An 8,687-nucleotide genomic window follows, 5' to 3' on the forward strand; every position below is an offset into this window, starting at 1 on the left:
CACGTTGAATGTAGAGGTGCATTCATGCCATAATGTATGTAAATATGTTGAAAATGGAGTTCCCATATGGCATAAAAAGCCCAATGATGGACACCAGCAACAAAAAGGCTTTGTCGCAAAGAGAGCCTTGTAAGATTTTTTAAGCGCTCAAAGGTGGCATCTAAGGATGTGACAGTCAGCACGGGTAACAATAGTGACATAGAAATATAAGTACAGCCAAAGTAACACTTCGGACAAAACAGGAAATACATTAAAATTTTCATTTTAGTCATGTGAAAAAGCAGACAGGTATTTTTAATGAAGTGATATGAGTTGAGTCATTCCTTTCTGGTGTCTGCATAGAAGCAGAATCCAATTTAAGATGAGAATACACTGTTGGAATCCACACACTATGAAAGCAAGTCCCACATGCAGTAGCCTATAATATACTGTATGTGTGTATACAAATGGAGGCATAAGATTTGAAGCAGGGTTAGGGTTAGATTTGTTCTCTTTACCTGTGATCTGGAAGCTATTTTAAGCTTCTGGTTGGTGGACTGTGCTTTAGCTTCTGCTCAGATTTTCAGTTTACCTCAAGTTACATGATGCATTTTTTGGTCACTTATGTTTTTTTTGGGGGGGGGACACGTGCAAAGGTTGAAGTTGCGTGCATGCTTCTTGTTCTTTTTTATTTTGGTACAAACAGTAGTACCGCAATGCTCCATGTGATTCCACCTTTACAGACCAGACCAGATAGTATGACTTTTATGCAAGCACCACAAATGACCATCTAAGCATGAAGAACACGTCATAATAATTTCTTTGCATTAAGACCGTTGTAAAATACCCAACAACTGAAATACGGATCCTCACATTTCCCACAGTTTCTTTTTCTGTGAATTATGTATTGTAGATTGTACTGGAAACAATGCATTAAGTTTAAGCATATTGGTACTTCATATGATTTTCAGCACACTTGACAAAGGACTAACAAGATTCCTCGGGAGAAAAGCTTTCACATGTCTGTTTTATAAAATCAGTTTGGGATTTCTCAGACCACAGAAAAATGGATACCAGAATATCATTAACAGGCAACATTTGTTTAGGTTTGTAATTGGATTTATTAAGCACAGGCTGTGACACAGTGATACTGTTTTTCAATCCATGTCATCTCTCTTGGGAACTGTGTGTTGAATTCAAATGGAACTATTGACTGACCAGCTGCATTATGAGGTTTTGCTTTAAGCCCCTTGATGTAAATATGTCCATGTAAGCCAGTCACTCCCAAAATGCAAATTGATAACAGAACCACACATGACATGCTCTGATCTGAGTCCTTCTTAAGATCTTATTTTCTTGATGCTAATTAAAATAATCCACTGAGCAGAATAGGAAATGATCTGGAAGCATCCAAGAAGCTTGTTTCAATGCAGCTGTCAGTTGTACCTGACGAGCACAGCCTCAAGCAGAGCTGTTTCACTGGTAAGAACATTAAACACATGGAAGACATGAAATTCTAGAATCTATATGAAAGCAGAATTTCTCTTTAAAAAGGTCATCTGACGGAGAAGAACTGGGCTCAGCATCAAATAGGATATCTTGATTTTAAATTTAAAATGCAGGTACATGCAGCTGTTCTCTTCCCTCTATTATGAAATCATTCACATTAATTCTTTAAATATTGTAACTCTTTTTTTTTCTTGCCATACAAAACCTGCTCTTTTTTTTTTTTTTTTTTTTAATAAAATCCCTAATTTGGAAACTTATAATCACGTTTGAATCGTCCAGGGATCCACAACCTCAAATATGAGCACATTGTTTTTTAACTATAGATAGTATAGAAATATTTTCCACTAGCTCATCACTTCGGTTTTTTTTTACTTCTTTTCCTTTTTTTCCCCGTTTGGTTATTACTAACTCAATAAAAAGTGACCACAGCACGATCAATACAGCAGAAATGCAAAAATCATTCTTTGTCACATGACATTTGGAACACGGTACAACGCTGCATAATGATCCCCAAAGAAAAAACGCACACAAACACAGTCTATTTCCAGTTGAGTTGAGAGACACCAAAATATAGCTCAATAAAAAACAGGAGAGCAGAGTCGTCATAGTACATACACAACCACCTTCAAAAAAACAAATAAATAAACAAACAAACAAAAAATAAGACAAGGTCGCAATAAAATCTACATGACAGTTTCCCCAGACGCGTCCATGGGGATAACAGGAAACTGAAACCTCATTGATAATACCTGCTTTTGTTCCCTTAGAGCAGCTGAACAAGCACTGATAGGGTGTAGGACGGGATCTGCAGCCAGAGCAGCCGTCTCCTGCCCTGCACGGAGCTCTGTGTCGAGGACGGCAGCCTCTGGAGAGCCGAGCGCTAATTACTGACTGGAAAGCACAAACATCTGAAAGCAACGCGCCGTGGGTTGGGAGGACGGCGTCAGCCGGGCATACTGCCACATGTGAAGAATTAAACTACAACTCATTCAGGACAGGTCTCCTCGGATCAATTAAGCACAAAATGTTTGCTTTTAGTTGTTTGACACCAAATTGTATCACAGCTGTAACCATCGCGTAAAAATAAATCCTCAGCGCGTTCAGTGCGTTTCAATGGAAAATTAACTTAAAAGTTAAAATTGAGAAATAAGAAGGGATGAATCAGAAGATTTCTTTTTAAGGAATGGACTGGTTTGGATACCTGCTGTGTAGAATTGCTTTTATATAGGCTGTAGCGGGATAATTATTTTGGAGATGTGGAATAAAGCAGTGTGTTTTCTTGATTTATTCCCAGGCGCATCACAAAGAAAGAGAAAAAAAGAACTGTCTTACCTTCACGCCATAAGTTTGACTGAATCTTTCTTTTAAAGGCACCGACTGTTACATCCAAGAGCATTCAGTTAGTTCCCACTGTATCCGTCATTTGCTTTACACACTGTTTACTCTTGGAGATTGAGTGTAGCGGCTCGGGTGCGAGGCATTAGTAAAAACTGTTAAAAAAAAAAAAACTGCACAGGAATAAAGGAATATTTAAATAGTAAAATCACTAACTGTTGTTCGGTTGTTTGGAAAAGATCTAAAGGAATACTTTTTTTTTTCCCCCTCCGCTTTGCTCTTCAGAGAAGTAAAGCAGAGGTTGGAACTGTGCCTTATCCGCCTGGTGTCCACAAGCATTACGCAGAGAGTTTCCTTCGCTACTGATGGAGACGAGGGACGTGGCGAATGGAAAGCGTTGCGGAACATCAAGGCGGGGTTTCATCTGTTTAAAGGACGTATGTTTCCTTACTGTCATCGAAAAAGGGTGTCAAATTATATCACCTTCTGTTTGCCGTGCATTTATCTCGAACGTTTCTGTTCTGTGCGCCACGGAATGTGTATGTTAGTAATCAGTCAATAGAATACATGGATGAAAAGTATTTTATCTTCTGATGGTGGGCTGTACAAGCTTTGTAAGGAAATAATTCACTTGTCACTGGCTTGTGACAGACTTTGTGCATTAGACCAAGATGTAGAAAATGGTAATGTAGTGGGAAATTACAGAAATAGGTGATGTGTGATGGATCCCTACTTACCTTAACCAACATCTGTCTCTGTTTGCCTACCTCTCTGTCTCTCTCTCTCTCTCCCTCACAGAAAATATTTTTTTTCTCCATTAATAAACCCCGTCGTTAATAAGTGACGTGTCACTCTGCTGACTTTCAACCTTGCCATCTAATCAGGAGCCAGTTTACACATGGGATGCTTCATGAAAGAAATTAACAAGCTGGGAGGCAAGAAAACCAAGAATGCGCTCAGTCCAGAGGGCAAACATTGTGAGCGTGAATTTTCACATGGAATCATTGGAATTTATTTACTGGATCAGGACCCCACTTTTGACCTTGTTATTTGTGAGTGCAAATACAATGGCTCTTGATTGGATCTCAGAGGTATGAAAGGATTGGATATCTTCTAACACAGAAATACACTTTGTATGATGTGCATCATAGTGATGCTATGAAGGAGGATGATCACAGAATCCTGCGTAAATTGTAATGCTGCAGATTCGCTTAATGTTTAATGGATCTTAAAGATGGTTTTATGATGAGTTAATCGTCATGTAATCAAAATTTACTGAAATGTCCAGTTACCTCACCTGCCTCCACGCCACACAGGTAGACACTTATGAAAACACAACCTGCATAACAAACGGTACAACACATTGTGATAAATAGAATACCTTGTCCTTATTACAAAAACATACAAACAGGATGAGTATTGACCATGGCTTCTTCATAGGAATTGTTTACTAGTTGTTATTGTTTGTTTCAATTTTTTTTGTTCTGTTTTTATGTCTTCATAGCTTTTGACAAAGAAACAGAATTATCTTGGGGATCAGTGGAATAAGAAACTAAGTGAACGACAGCTGATGGTATTAGTCTGCCCATGTTTACAAGCAGAAACACAAAATAAGTTCACATTTACAGCCGTGTGTTAGAATGTATTTCATATTAGGCATTTTGTGATGGATAGTTTGAAATGTGATAGATCGCTACACATTCAAACAGCCTTATATAATATAATGAAATATGCAGAGGTGTTCTATGTTGTCTCTCCCACTTACAGCATTTATCCTCTTTTTCACCATGAGCCTTTATGTGGAGTAAGTACTGGTCGTAGTCTTTTGCATCGTTTTCTGAATCAATCAAGGACTATGTTTGTAATGAGGTTTTAACGTTGTGATCCTGCTGCTTTTTCTTTTTTGTAACTCTTCAGTGAGGTTTCCACTGAAGCCTAAGAACAGCCTACGTATCCCTACACTCCGGCCTCCGCATTAATTGCATTCTGAGTGTCTGTTTCACCACTGTCAGACACTCTTACACCTTTTCACCTGATGAGGGTGTATTTGCTATTCCCAGAGGAAGTAATACAGGCTGAAGTAACACATTATAGATGTAACAACAAGGTGAATGACAAAACCTCAAAACCTTTCAATGGATGACACATCAAAGATTACTGGGGAATTTTCCTTGTTGGGAATTATTGTCTTTGTGTTCTTACAGGGACATTTGTATCCAGCCAGCAAACCAAGTTTCAGAGTAGACTTCTCAGTCATTCTTGCGCACAAACTCTGAGATGAATACACCCATGCAGAACACACACAAATAGGCACAGTCCCCAGGCTTGTTGTGGGAGGCTCTAATACTGTGCTGACTGCCATAAGGTACCATTGCAGCCTGGTGCTGCCTGATATGGCCTCTATTAACTTGAGTTGATGAGAGAATGTTGGCAGAATGTTAAATAAATCATAGCAATTTAGCTGAATGTGCTCACTTTCTGCTTTACACTCTGACTTCAGCCTTGTGTCAGTCTAATGAAAAGTACCACAATCCTCCAAAGATTTCCGAAAGCCAAGGGATCCATGGGGAATGTGTATAATCTTAATGTCAGAGGGTAGAGGGTAGGGGCAATAATGATTATTACCCTCATGTAGAGCACGATATGAAGAGACAGACTGCAGATTCTAGAAGCGCCAGCCTGACTCCTTTAGTCATGCACATCTACTTGAACACGAAACATATGAAGAGCATAAAAATATGATGCTTTGTTTGTACATTAGTGAAACTATTAGCAATAATACAAAAAAATCATATAGCTAATTAACAGAAAATGACTGGCACCCACTTTGTCATGGATTCTTAAAGGGGTTGTGGTACCTGCATTTTCAAAAACACGTGTTTTAACGCCGCCACACACATTTTGATGAAGCAAAGCTATGGAAAACCAGCACAATATGAGAATGAGATCCACACTGAGGAAACTATTGGTCAAGTTAAATCAATAGAACGGCTTTATTTGTAATCCTGGCATATGTCATTCAATTCCCATGGTGACGGGTTCAGCTAGGGCAAAGGGCAGTAAATGGCTTCGTAACTTGTCAGTGCCCTCTCTTTTCTTTCTTAGGCGTTTTATGTTAGCTAACAGTATTGATTACACATAATATCAATATCATAATATGTTTGTTTGTGGTTCTTGCTCCATAGGTTCAAGAAAATACAGGTAGTTGGATGATACTATTCACTGCAGTGACGTGTCCTTTTAGGAGCCACAGCTAATGCGCGTAGTATGGTACCAGAACAGGCGTAATTACAATCAATATAAAAGCTGAATGTTCATTTGAAGTTCACATGTGTGGTTTAGAGTCTTTGAGTAGGCAATGCTATCGAAGGAGCTGCTACATTGAGTCCACGTGTTTGGTCATGGTTTAATCCCACAAGTACACTAAGCCAAAGTTAGGTGTAGCTGTGAAGAGACATGTAAATGACATGCTCCTACATGACAAGCATTTTAGTTTATGCATGTGCATGAAAATTCATATTACACTTCAGGCTTAGAATAGTTTGTAATTTAAATCGTTGTTAGCTAGTCTGTCTAGTCTTAATAATAAGTGAATGAAACTTCATTTACTGGGTTTCTTTTGAGGTATATCCAATAGATTGTGGGCAGCACAATGTCACAGTGGGCTGCGCTGTCATCTCATAGCAAGAAGGTTTCAGGTTTGATTCTTTTCTGTGTGGAGTTTGTTTGTTCTCCCTATGTCTTTGTGGGTTCTCTCCAGGTTCTCTGGCTTCCATCCACCTCCAAAAGCATGCAATTTAGGTGAACTGGTCTACACTAAATTGTCTGTTGGTGTGATTGTGAGTGGGGGCGTGCATGTGAGCTTGTATGGATGTTTGTCTGTCATGTGGCCTCGTGATTAGCTGCCATCTTGTCCGGGGTGTACCCCACCTTTCGCCCGTAGCCGGTTGTGATAGGCACCAGCAGACCCCAGACTGTAGACGGGACTGCAGACGAGGCAATTGTAACTGTGGAGCAGACTAACGACTGTTTGCTTTAGGTGACATAGTTTTGGGACACAAGACAATTCTAATAATAAAAATAAAAATACATTTGTGACAGGAAACGCATCCATTACATATTCTTGCTATAGATAAGAGAGCAAAGAGAACTTGTTCTCCCTCTTTTCAATACTGAGAACTTGTTTGCACACTCAGACAAAGTAATTACACTTTTTAGGAGATGTTATGGAGGAAAGATGTAGTCAGTGTCAACACATGGAAGAAGCTGCTTTCTGCAGTCAGGACTCATGTTTATTTCATAAGGTTGTTTAATTGAACCATCTTCTGTGTGGTGTGTGATTGAACTCATTACAGTGTGGAGCTTTACAGCAATCACAGCAACATCCCATCCTGTTTCTCTCTGTGTTTTCACAGACACTACGGCAAGGCAGGTATGGGAAAGCATTTCAAGAGGAATAATTACTCGAAAAGGTATTCAAGTGCAGGAAGAGGAGCTGTTAAATAAATAATTTATGCTGGAGAGTTTAAAATCTTCTTGGTCCCAGTTTCATGGCCCCAATCGAAAACTGTATCCTTCAGAAAAATCTTCAATATGTGTCCGTGTCTCATTAGGGAGACCTCAAATGATTGAGGTTGAAAGAACTGGAAACTGTAGGCAGCATGTGGGTAGTATGAGGGGAAACTACAGAGATACCTTCACATTCACCAACATGCTTGTTAACCTTGTGGCAGCCCATGGATGTGTAGCACAAAGGTTTGTCAGTAATGAGTTGTTAAAATGCTTCCATGTTTCCTGTTCCTGTTCTCCTGTTAAGGTAGGATAAAACAAAACTCACAGTGAGGGGCATGTCACGTAGCATTTAAAATATTTAAAAAAGTTGAACTGATTTTCTGTGCGTATGCTTTAAAAACATACTCAAACAGTCTTTGAGTTTTGGAACTGTTTACTTTGTTGCATGCATACTATTGATGAACAGCTAGCTCATCTGAAGGTGGCAAAAGTTCTTTCAGTATCCCTGGTTTGTTAGTTTAAAAAATCATTTTATGCAAATTATACAATTAAAATGAGAAAATTATCATTTGTATCATGTTTGTTATTCCACTCAAAAAACCTAAATTGAAAATAGGTTGTCTGACATTGTCGCAGTGACAACAAAACACAGTAAACAAGCAAGTCATACCGTGTAAATCTGCGAGAGCTATCGGTAATGGAAGGAAATTTGAACAGAGCCGTGCTAGCTGTTTCCTATTTATATGCTAATATGAGATAGGATGGAAATAAATTTATCAAACTGTTACTTTAAGAGGCAAATGCACTCATGTTGTTGAATGGAAATACACCTATTAACCGTTACCATTAACCATAAACATTAAGTTAACCTGCATGTAGTTTAACCATTAGAAGTGATCTAAACACATGCACAAAGTTGTTCACACTGACCTCATCGATAGTCGCTGTGAGTTTATGTTTGACTTCTGGGACCCTTCATATTATGGCTTCTCTATGCTTCTGCTGCCATACATGCATACTGTATAGGGAACCACATTCACAAATCCTTTGATCTCATCCTCCCACTGAGATTTGGTGTAGAACACGGGCAGTCATCCACTGCTGTGACAACAATCAACACTGCATTCAACTGCTGTCACTGTATTCTTTAATGATACATGCAGCAGTCCAACATATAACATAGCCTGATATAAAGAAATGCAATGTGACAGGAGAAGGCGTAAGAAATACAAGGGATGGGAACAATATTTAAATTCTGCATTTGTATTTTTTTCTTAAAAACATTACATCACTGTGGCTCCACAAGCAAGTGAAGGTTGGTTGAGTTTTCAAGGAAGACATCTGCATCACTT

At 38.9% G+C, this 8,687-nt stretch overlaps 1 protein-coding gene across 1 annotated transcript in view; it reads right to left on the bottom strand.

Moving 5' to 3' along the window:
* drd2a (dopamine receptor D2a) overlaps nucleotides 1-2,307 on the bottom strand; it is a 44,968-nt gene extending 42,661 nt beyond the window's left edge. Inside the window, exon 1 of the mRNA XM_068317608.1 lies at nucleotides 2,238-2,307. The gene's annotated coding sequence lies outside the window, so the exon portion shown is untranslated. The remainder of the gene's footprint in view (nucleotides 1-2,237) is intronic.
* Nucleotides 2,308-8,687: the final 6,380 nt, after the last annotated feature.

Source organism: Antennarius striatus, chromosome 6 (genome assembly GCF_040054535.1).
Source record: "Antennarius striatus isolate MH-2024 chromosome 6, ASM4005453v1, whole genome shotgun sequence".
NCBI classification, from domain to species: Eukaryota; Metazoa; Chordata; class Actinopteri; order Lophiiformes; family Antennariidae; genus Antennarius; species Antennarius striatus.